Below are 13,110 nucleotides of genomic sequence, written 5' to 3' on the forward strand. Positions count from 1 at the left end.
CAATTGCGGTTTTAATTTTGCTTTTACGGCTTCAATAACAACGCTTAATTGCGCAATAGTAATTAAATCAGCATAAAACGTGTGATAGATTATAATGGATTAGCACGAATAGAGAGAATGAACATAGCGCTCTTTGTGAAGTCCAGGGCTGTTCAAACCATATCGCCCTTACCCCCCTTTGACCAATCTTATGACAACCAAATACGTATCACAGATGGGTTATTTTATTTATTTTGCTTATATCATCAAAAGAAACAACGATTTGGGAGAAATTTTTATTTTTTATTATGTTTTCTTTATTTATTTGTTTATGAAATATGTCTAATGAAATAAGAGTGTATCCTTGCAAATGCAACATATGGATTAGAAAGCTTTTTAAACCACATGTGCAATACACCATTAAACTCGAAAAAAAACCCAGAGATTAGAAATCGAATTTAAAATGTGTTTGTTTTTGTATTTTTTTTTTGGGGGGGGGGGGGGGGGTGTGTTTAGGAGGTTGGTAGCAAGGGGGAAAGATTACTACATGTATACTAAAGTACCAGAAGTAGGATGGGCTTTGATTTTTTTTTCTCCTGACTTAAACTCTCCCATTTTATTTCATCCATTCACTAATGCATGAGTACTAGTATATTGTTGAAGTACATTTTTAGTCTTCCAGCAATGAATTCTCATTTTTCAGAGTTGATCGATAGGGTACTAAAACTCTTTGAAATAAAGTTGTAACGAATTTAATGTCATGAAATGAATCTGGCTTTTTTACGAGTATAAAATTTAAATGAACTTTGTTGAATTTAATTGAATGTTACAGTTTAAAAAAAAGATTTGTTTCAAAAGTACAGCTTGGGCAAATCCAGTGATCATCCGAATTGATAAATACAAAAATTATGAATAAAATTGATTTTTATGTGTGATTTTTAGGCTGATTGTATGACCCAAATCTCTGCTTATATTCTTCTTCCTACATATGTACAAGATATTTTTACGATTTGAAGTAAAATACACGATATAAGAATGAAGTTTGAGCTATAGGTTTATGGTAGCAATGAACTCAAAAGTTCACACTTCGACTTTTTTGTATAAATATATAATAATAATAGATAAACATGATTTTTTTTATAATTTAGTTGTTTTATCCACTTTATTTGTCCAATCTGACGCGCTAACCGAACGTGCCCAAAACTAATATTGCGAAACCATGGCTTCGATGATTGTAGCTTGTTCGAATTCCCAACCACAAAAACCAGTATTTTGAAACAGAAGTCTGTATAATGTGTCAGAATTACGTGTCATGTAGAAAAATAATACACCCTCTGTGCGATTGATGTCAGTATGTCTGACAAACCTGGCAGACGACATCTTGAATCACACACTTGTATGTGCACATGTATATAACTTCTTCATCTTTGGGTAGAATTCATTCACTGGGTGTAAAATTCGATGTAGCTTGTTAACACTTTGAACAGACTGAAATGGTTTACAGCACCGCACAGTAGTACAAGTACATACATACTAGCTGTACCATATTTTGGTATAAAAAATGGTCATCAGAGTTTCTAGATTTGTATGTCAATCATTAATACACAAATCGTCTGATCAGAGAACCAGAGGGACCACAAACTTTTGATCTCCAACAAAATCTGATGATCTCATAGTATAATTTACACAGAATCTGATGATGTCACAGTAATTACTCACACACTAATGATCTTATTTACATATGTTTTGCAAAGGTCAGTCATTGACGCGTGCAAATCAGAACGAGGAAAATGAAAATGCCCTTATTGTCCTAGATCTGTGCTGATGCTTTTCAGAGGACGTATAGTGTAAAACGTAAACTGGTTTACTACTTCATAAATGCTGATTTAGTTAGTTAAACAAACCTACATTGACAAAATAGCAAAAAGGAAGATATCTAGAAAGCAATTTGCAAGAACTTATTTCCAATACTTTTGGTTTATTCAATAAAATATGTTCAAAACTTAATTGTAAAATATTATCATTTCTTGAAAAATGACGCAAAATTTAGGAACATTGTTAGGTATATTTAAAGCTACCCGAATTTTAGACAGAAAAAAGACAATAAATTCATAAAGAGGATTATTCATTATAGAATATTGGTTGGAAAAATTAGTATCGTCTACCTAAAAATAAAACAAAGGGGGGGGGGGTGTACTGAAAATAGATCTTGATGATGTCCCTCCATTGATACATCAGACGACAGAAAAGTACTGGGTAACCTCTTCTGGTAGATTAGATTTCACACAATTATACCCTTTAATTGATGCCACTGCTCCTAATTGTGATGGACCTATCATAGTTTATCTCGCGAGACTTGACTTCGCTTAGGTAAGCCTGGCCCGTGGTTGATTTACGGTTAAGAACACAGAAGGTATATATTAAAGGAAACCTGACCCACGAAGCAAATTTTCCGTTTGAACGATACATGCGCACAAATAGGAAAATGTGAGGAGAAATAATATCTTAATTTGTTTGGCGATATCTTCATCAATAATCTATTTTTACCGATCTGCAGATTTTTATCGTATAATGTGAATAAGTTGTAATATAGACGTTACACAGCAAAGGGAAATATTTAGGAATACCGTCAGGAGTCATTTTTTTGACAAATATTTCTATTTTGGAAATTGTGTTATCAAAAATTTATGGGATTTTATGTATATTTTAAAAATGTTAGATTAGGTTTTACTTTGTAGCTAACCATGGAAATCCAATGAAACTCCAAATTAAAAGGAGGTTTTAGAGACAATGAATATGCATAAAGCCTGTCTTCGCATAGGATCAATTCCCTCTTGGTCTACGTAATTAGTATTTAAAAGTAAATTAAGCAGGAAACTCAATGTTCATGGGTACTCTAAAGGGGATGACCTTATTCGCTAATTGGTGCTTAACGAATCAGTGCTGTTAAACAGGTACGCATACCTAATTTGGTATACATGAATATAAACAGTTTGTACTTCCGGATACCAAAAATGGCAGGGGCATATTGATAGGTCTCGTGGGAGAAAAAAAATGGTGTATGAATTTGAAAGAGATTCATTACTTTTTAAACTTCCCTTTAAACAAATTGTAGAAGTTTGATATTGAAACAAGATTACTTTTGTTAAATTTTATTTCGCACAGAAAATTGGGATATGAATATAAAAAGGTTTTTTGTTTTTATTACTTTTGAGTAGTTTTCTCTATGATCTCAATTTTAACAGCAATTGAATTGTGGATTACGAATACATACCGGTATATATATATATATATATATATTACATATACAGGTTCCATTGAATGGATTTGGATTCGAAGTATCCTTGTGGAAACCCGTCAAAACGCTGATTTTTCGAGAAAAAAAATCGAGCTTATATGATTTTAATGTCGAACATGTAATGACCTAAATATTTTTCAAGTTCTTTAACAAGAAATCGTATGGAAGATTAATTTTGCTATAAAATTACTAAAAAAAAATCTACATCAGAGAAAATGATCATAATGGTTTTCTCCACATTCAACAAAACCGCCATTTGTATGCATATTTTACAAAATACGGGTTTTTTTTCTCTCTCCCTCTCTATCCGCCTCGTCTTCTGTACATTTATATTCATAGCAAATTATCCAGAAATGTTATTTCCAAATCATGCTCTATCTTTTCATTTATCAATTGTATAATTTTCCTTATCAAAGTACAATAATTGGGTAGAAATGCCTTGGAGATATGGATCTATGGGCCTATTGACTGTTGTATAAGGTTTTTTGTCGTTATCGCCAGGTGCTTAGTCATTCAATATATTAATAATTTGCTCTCACTACGACAAAGAAACCGTCTGATTTATTGTAATGTAGAAGAAATAGTTTTTAAATATTTCAACTTTTTTATAGATACATTGATGTTTTTATATATTTTTTATTACATTGTACTATAATACCAAATAAGTGCTTTTTTGAGGCATTTCTAATATTTGACAATGTTTTATGTGTTTTGCAGCGCATTGAAATTTTAATTATTAAATCTCTTTTTATGAATTTTGGCTGGAAAATAAGAATAATGTGTTGAAATTTTAAACTGCAAACTAAAACAATCCCTCAGTCGATAAAATATTCACGACATCCGTTGACTGACATTTTTTTTTTTTATTTTCATCATTTTTTTAAAGAAGAAAAAGAACTTTGCGCCCCAGATTGTGATGTTAATAGCATGTTAATTATTCCAAACTGCTTAATGTTGTATTATCTGGACTAAAAGAATGACACGTATTTTTAGCTGTATTATCACGGCACTATCATTTTTAATACGATAGAACACAGCTCACACTACTAGTCGCATAACACACGTAAAAGCAAGTTTGAAAGGACGACTAGCAAACTAATTCAAACGGTCCATTAGAGATGACATCGTCCCATATTAAAGAATAAAAAGACCCATTTTGTATCAAGTTGATCTCATTGCAAGATAACCAAGCAAGGCTTGTTACAGCAGCTTCCATTAAGGGATAAACATCGGTAAAAACCATGCCTTAATCAACAGAAAGATACAGGGCCTGTAGCTACATCATTGTTTTGTTATGTTTTTTACAAATAATTTGTCGTCACAATCTCTCTCTCTCTCTCTCTCTCTCCCTCTCTCTCTCTCTCTCTCTCTTATATCATATCTGAAAGCCTGCAGAATACTTGTAATACCGACATTGCTATTGCATATTTGGTTGTTTCGGTGAAAAAAGCCCCCCCCCCCCCCCCCCCGAAAAAAAGAATCGTATAAGAATGAATTGAGATTTCAACACCTGTCTATCCTTATGACTACCTGTATGTTGTCTATGGGTGAGGAAGTTGACAAATTTGGCAGTTGACAACCATCATGATCTTCAGAAAGTTATTTCTTATCTGTACAAGGACTTGCTTTAATTGTGGTTCATTTAAGTATTCTTATAATGATTTCTACCCTCCCCTTTGTCAAACAATGGTGGGAAAGAGGCCGTAAAATGAAAGTTTTATTGTAAAATTAAACATTTCAACATTTCGTAAAAAAAGCCAAGTTTCTAATTATCATTTAAATCCAAACACACCTATTTTAACTTTGAACCAGATGTGCATATGAAACTGCATTGTCACAATAATCACATCTCCTACCTAGAAACATTTGCATCACAATCCATTCTGAACCATACAAAAGAGATATTTTTTATCATAATTCAAATTCATGTAACTTTTTTGTACACTTTCTATTATAAAGAAAATTATAAGTTAACTACTATAAATTCTGTCTCGAAAAAATTCTCGCTAATTAGCACATAAACTCAGGGATGAATTCTATCGCACCCAAGAGATCTTTCTGAATATGCAGGTACGTCGCCTGTAAATTGCTGAAAAAATGTTTCTCTCACCTGTGTTTTTTCTTTTTATTAAAGGTACATTTACAAAGATTGGACATTCTGATTTACCTCAATAGAAAACGATGAATATGATGGATTGCGATAGGGCGAAGTAATATGGAAAGGAAATAATTACGCGACTTAAAACGCTTTCATCTTATCCACTTCATATTTTTTTTTATATATGGTGTAATTCTGTTTTGCTTTGATGTAAATCGTATAGGATCTTAAACATTTTTCCAAGTCACTATTGGCAAACAACGATGGTCTTGAGAAGAAAAAAAAATTGCTGATTCATAAAAGTATATTTGCATCAACCTTCTGTTAGTTAAGTATTATAACTCTATAAGTCGACATAGACCCCAGTAATCAAATATTGTCGAAATGCTAATGACTTCAAGATGAAAGATCCATAAAATTTCTTTTGTAGGCGTCTCTTAAATATCATTTTAACTTTTATTCGTTTTCTTGTATTTGCATGACAATTAAGCCAATCTTTACTTGTATCCTATCCTCGACTTTAAAGCGACTGAAGTACTTCAAAATACAAAGTATGTCACTGTAAGAGAGAGAGAGAGAGAGAGAGAGAGAGAGAGAGAGAGAGAGAGAGAGAGAGAGAGAGAGAGAGAGAGAGAGAGTTAATTTGCTTCGTTCTAAACAAATTACTAACCTGAGAAAGAGGGGAAGGGGGATAATTATGCTTACATCTTGATGCAACAACCACAATAAAAACTATTTTATTAAAATAAATTAATTAAAAGTAAAATTGAAAGTGAAAGGGATTGTCTGTCTTTTTTATCTTTATAACATTCGTTCTAAACAAATTACTAACCTGAGAAAGAGGGGGTGGGGGTAATATGTGAACATCTTGATGCAAGAACCATTATAAAAACTATTTTATTAAAAAAAGTCATTAAAAGTAAAATTGAAGGTGAAAGAGATTGTCTGTCTTTTTTTTTGTTAATAACATACAGCCTTAATTTCCAGAGAAATGATAGGTCATCCCTAACATAATGGAGAAAAAATAGAAGGTATCAATTCAAAAAAGCGCCGTCTCTCTCAGATCATTAATGGAGATAAAATATTAAGGCAGATATCTTTTCCCATTTATTTCAAAAGTGTTGAAGCGAGTGACTTATGAATCGATTGAGGAACGTTTCGGGCATACCAAAGGAATTTCCAGTCCTGACAGCGACCCTTGTAAGTTCCTATGGGAAATTACATCTCCAATCAGTTAATTTCTGGATCTGATATTAAGTGCTGATTTCGTAATCATTTAAACGATATCAAAATTGAAAATCAGAAGGTCCTTACCAATTTTAGTATCAGAGTGATACCGATATGAAAGTAGGTAGGAGATTATCGTTTCGGTGTCAATTTCCCTCTCAATAATACTAATTGAAAAAAAACTGATTTTTAATTTGTGTTTTTTCCCTCATTTTACCTAGCTCCCAGCTCAAGAAATGGTTAACAAGTTTCTTTTTTCTGATGTCATCATTGTAATTTTGTTGGATTAAAATTGTTTTCAAATAAATATTCTCGGTGTTTTTTTTTACTAAAATATCATCAATAGATATAGAAAAGAAACAGTATTGTACCAAATTTACACTATAATGCAAAAATTTAAAAAAAATGTCCAATTTATGATTACTAAATCGATTAAATTTCTTCAAACTAAACCCTAATTCATATTGATATTGTGAAAAAGTAACAAAAGAAGCACTGATGCTAAAAATAGTCAAATAAGTTACCGAGACAAAAGACAACGTTACAGCTAAGTGCAATTGCAGTGTAATAGTACATGTACGATACGTGTGTAGTAGTGCATGTACGAACTATACGTGTGTAATGATACATGTACAATATATGCGTATATACTTATTGGTGTATGATTGTCCATATACTATTTATAGTGAATTAAATCTTTTTTTTTAATGTGTGAAATAATTTTTTTCAAATAAATGTTTTACTTACATTGCAAGTATGTTCTTTAGACTATAAAAAAGGTTTGTTATTACTTTAGATCTTGTATTGTAATTTGATCATTTTCTTATATTTCATTGGTTTATTAATTCATTTTTTTTCAGTAAACTATTTTGAATTGTATGATAATAATTTAATGACGTTAACAATGTACTCAGCTGTTGAATATTCTTACATTAAAAACGTTAAAAAGTGTTCTAACATTACCTAGTATTTTAATCAAACAAAATATTGATTCGTAATGTGTATGCATACATATTAACAAGATGATACTAAGCTAGAATTTTTTGTTTTGTAAGAAAAGTTATGTTTCAAGAATAAAAAGATTTGGCCCCAAATGGGAAATTTTAGACATAGATATATAGGCAATACTATAAATATTTACTCTAAGATATCATCACTTGAAGGAAGCTATAGAGTGTTAACCTTGGTCGACACTTTTTTGACTGCATGAATTTCAATGAAGAAGGCTTGGTGGTAAAAAAAACCCGTCAAATCTACTTTAATTTTTAAGAAAGCAAGATTTTAGCTATCAAATTTTATTTGGTAATGACTAGTTTGAATATTTTCTTTTATTTTTATATGGAGCTCTTCTTCATAAGAAAATCATAAATGCTCATGGCCATGGAGCCTTCTTAAAATACACGGGTTTTTGTTTTTTTAAATTTGTATCTAAATTCTTTTTTAGTGCTATATTATTGAGATGATAACTCCTGTTTAAAATAGTTCACTGACTTATATTTAATGAAAAAAAAGAAGAAAAATGAGTAAGTTATTAGCTTGTGACTTTAGATTTTGATAAAAAGACTACCATCCATAGAACTTGCTGGTACAAAACCATTACATTATTTTAATACCTTTGATATCAACTGTTTCCCTTTTTTACGTGATGGTTTTTTTTTTCACAAGGAAGCGAGATTCGTTGTGTAAAGTAATAAGGAAAGAGCCGGCAAAGCTTTGATACGGAATTTTGCCGAGGAGCAGAAATACTGAATTTCGTGCTAATAAAAGGTTAATGCAACATTTGATGTCGGTATATCATCTAAATAATTTTTAAAAATATCCTATGAAATTGCGTGAAAATGAGGAAATATTTTATCATCAGCATCCTGATTTTTTTTTTAGCATTAGTTCTCTCTCTCTCTCTCTCTCTCTCTCTCTCTCTCTCTCTCTCTCTCTCTCTCTCTCTCTCTCTCTCATATAATCAAAATTCATGCACACGAATTCAAGCTTAAAAGAGTAAAAGAAATATAAAAGGGTTAATACTCGTAATGTTTTGAGGAATATAAGTTGACAAAACTGAAAGTAGCATCTTGTGTATTAACTAAACAATAGCCAATCATTTCCCATTACATTTCAAATCTACTCACTAAGCAATGAATCTTTCATCAGGGGTAAAATTTTAAGATTGTATGGTGGCATACTTCTGACCTTTTTGTGAAAGTTTTTTAATTATCAAATATGTCGACACGCAAGATAATTATGTCAACATGCAGTATAATATGCAAGAAAATTGCAATCAGATCAAAATTGTTCAAAATCTGTAAAAAAAACAACAAAAAAACACATCAAATATATTGCCCATATTTGACTTACAACATGCTATTTATATAGTTGACATACGAGATGAATAATTATGTTGATATGCGACTTAGTAATTTTGACATGCAAGATAAATATTTCAACACGCTATTTATTTATGTCAACATGCGAGATAAAGCTGTTGACAGTCAACATAGTTGACATGCAATTTAACTATTTTGTTAACAGGTTGTTGAATAAATACATGTAAATTGCATGTCAACATATTTATATCATACTGCAACATAAATAATTTGCGTGCATGTTAACATAACTAATTTGCATGTCAAAATATATAAGTTGCATGCTGACATAATCAAGTTGCATGTCAACATATTTTTCTAGCATGTCAAGATAACTATACAATGCATGTAAACATTAAGAAGTTGCATGTTGACATAAAGAAGTTGCATGTTGACATAAAGAAGTTGCATGTTGACATAAAGAAGTTGCATGCAACAAAAATAAGTAGCATCTAGCAGGTTGGAAGTCACGTGGGCGACATTTGATGTTTTTTGAGCGTTTTTAATTTTTTTTCATCTGATTGCAATTTTCTTGCATGTCAGAATAGTTATGCATCATGTTGACATAACTATTTTGCATGTCAACATATTTGTCTTGCATGTCAACATATTCATCATGCATGTCGACATATTCTATAGAAAAATAACTTGCACACAGAGGGCAGAAGAATGCCAATATATTGTTGAAACAAACATGGGAATGTTATATGAGCATTGCAGAAAAAAGCAACTGCAATTTTTTTCTTCAATTTAGATTTGAAATTTGCATGACAGCTTTGACATCATAGCATGCTTGTTTCATATAAATTTTATTTTTTTCCTGTCGATTGGTTGTTATTTGGTCTTTTGGGGAGGAAATTTAATTAGCACTGGTTATAAATGTAAATTGTGCAAATAAACTGCTTCATGTGTTTCTAATGTGGGAAAAACTTTTATTTGAGCGAAAACAATTTGTTTAATGAAGTGATGAATACGATAGACAAAAAAGTAGTTTCATGCTTTACAATTCATTAATGATTGCAGGAAATGGTGAAACAATACCATCGAAAGTAATATTACTGGTAAAGTTTCATTTCAAATAGTTAATACTCCAAGGGAAAGGGTCGTGTAAATGATATGTTTAAGTTGGGAGGAGATATATTTGATTTGAACAGGTTAGTTGTATCGAATGTTCACATTAATTAAACCTCACGAAAATCAAATCCTCAAAGGTAATGATTGCGCAATATAGTGAATTATATCAATATATGCTTATTGATAAATAAAATATGTCATGTGTTCGTTAGAAATTAAATTTAGGTTAAGGCAACTAACTGGCGGTTTTCTAAAGATTGATAAAATTGCGTCTGTGATAATATTGCAATTTTGACTGAATTGGAAAGCAGAAATATCGGAAGTTTGGCTTTCTTCAATAATTCTAATTGAATGATTATTCAAATATCTTTTTCATTTTGGACAAAGATTCACTTTCATCTTTTTTTCATATTTAACTCGAAAATGAAATCATGATACATGTATAATTATGATAAACGTTGATTGAGACAAAATAGGATTCTCTATTAGTTTTTTTTTCTGTCCATTTTATTTAATAGAAATGTTAATCAGCATAGAATACATACATAAACAAACATAACCGTATTACTTAATTGCATGCATGGCATACTTTTCGTACAAGCTTATCTTTTAAAAAGATTGGTGAGCTAGCGCTGTAGCATCACAAACACAGAAGCAGATTTCTAAAACATTGGTTTAAATTTCTGAATCGATTAATTAACAATAAGAAGGCAAAGTGGTGTACTGGAATTGTGCTTGAGTGGGGTCTCAATTAAGAATTGTTAATCTAGAGTGGGCTTCACATCGGCAATGGCATAGCTCATTGACTGTGCCTTAATCATTATGTATATACTGTAATTTCAATTTCGAGGTGAAAATTTTCAAGAACCATTGGTTCTTTTTTGAAGCAATCGTATCTTCTCGGGACTTTCCGACAAGCTCGGAAAACATATCCGAAGTTGTTTTCCGAGCTTGAAGGAATTTAAGATAAAGATAGCTTTTTATCATAATACTGAAAATAACTTTGCATTATAAGACCTGAGCTACTGTTACTTTTTGACATTTACAATAAAACACAAAACTTCATGTGAAGACGATAAAACGAAATTCAAATGGTACAGTTTATCTATCGTAGTGCAGTATTCCCAGAATCCCGTACTATGGAGTCGAGCATGCGTATTCCAGTGAAAAAGACTAACGTAGTTGCTAGCGCTCGAGAGCGCTAGCAAATAGTTTGCTGAGATTAGACAGTATTACTATTGACTGAGAACAATATGTCTGGTAGAAAAAACAGACTTTCTAAGAGTCCGATCCGATGTTTCTTTCCATTGTTGTACTGTAAAGAAAGAACCTGATTGTTACAGCTTTAATATCTAATCTAATTTGAATATTTTGCCTTTTTTTAAATACATAGCTCTTCTTTGTAGGAGGTTAAAATAGCCCAAAATGATCCAATAACCATTTACCTCATTTAATTAATAAAAAAACCAAACAAAACCTAACGGGGTTAGTTGTTTGACAGCAGTCACAAGAAGAATATTTAATATGTACTGATACGCTCATTGGCCATGGAAAATCGTGTTGCTTGAAAAGTTTATCTTGATTAAATGTATCCAACCAGGGACGTATATATATATACATTCCTGATCCAAATGACAATTGTTAAAGTTTTTCGTTTAAGTGGTATATAAAATTCCTGCACTTTGGAAAAAATCATCATTGATATTGGACTTTCTATATGTATAAAACATATCGGTAGTCTTCTACTTCAAAAATAAAGTTTCCAAACCTGTCAGTTTGCAACACACTACGTACAAACAATTTGCGTGAAGAATTCTTAATCACAATAATTAGGTCTATTACTAACGGATATCCCATCGATCTTAGGGGATGTAATTATAGAGTTTAATTATTAACAAGTTATGATACATATTTCCCGTCATTACTTTCATATACAGAGGGTGTGATACAGCGTCGATTTCTCGACTATAGCAGTAACCTTATATTGTCTCTATCGGTTTGGTACACGTACATTGTCTACGCTTTTCAAGAGCGTACGCGTGTTATATTAACTAGTGTGCAAAGGTCCTGAGTTGTATCTAGAATATGAACAACAATCATAAAATTAATGAGGAAAACTGTATTTTATAAATAAAATAGACAGGGATGTTGATTTGAGTTACCCCATCAATAAAAGCGGTGTTTATGCGGCGTTGCTAACTAATTACGGAAACATAGTGCTTTATTGTAAAAGTACTCTAACAGTAATGCTTAAAGCTGTTCTGTCTATATCAACTAATAATTGACAAGATGATCAATTCTTTTTAAACAAAGAATTCCATATATATATATATATATATATATATATATATATATATATATATATATATATATATATATATATATATATATATATATATATATATATATATATATATATATATATATAAACGTATATGTTTTTTATAAGTTAAATGAAGTTTTATCCATGGAAAAATAGTTAACATACCATTTCCTTTTAAATTGAATTTGTAAAAACCTGCATAATAGTTAAAAGTTGTCTAGGCCTGTAGTTTTACAGTGAATATCAGGTTATTTTTACACTTTTATTATGGATTAAACTCAACTGGAATAATTTCAATATAACCCTTAACGTAAACAAAGTCAAAGTTAGAAGTAGAATATCTAAGTGGCTTTTCAGGTTTTTAAAGATATCTAGTTTGTTTTATTAAAATGAGGTAAATAATACAATAGTTTACGCCAATTTTCAGTCTTCTAAAATTATTTCGTGCAAATTGATACAAAAAATCTGTGAATTATATTTTGAATCCTTTTACTGATGACTTTCATATCTTGCTCATGGTAAACGTATTTACACAAAATTCCTTCATATTTTCGTTTAAATTTAAAACAGCAGCTATAATAGATATACTGCGACATTTAACAGGAAACAATATAAATGAGTAAAATATATACCAATGGTGTTATTTTTTTTACGGTAAATTGTAACAACAACAATGTTATCGGTGTCTAACGCTATAAATGCAACCCTGCTGCAGGACTACTGCTCTTCGTTAAAATATTATGTCAGCCAA

The sequence above is a fragment of the Crassostrea angulata genome, chromosome 10 (assembly GCF_025612915.1).
Source record: "Crassostrea angulata isolate pt1a10 chromosome 10, ASM2561291v2, whole genome shotgun sequence".
NCBI lineage: Eukaryota > Metazoa > Mollusca > Bivalvia > Ostreida > Ostreidae > Magallana > Magallana angulata.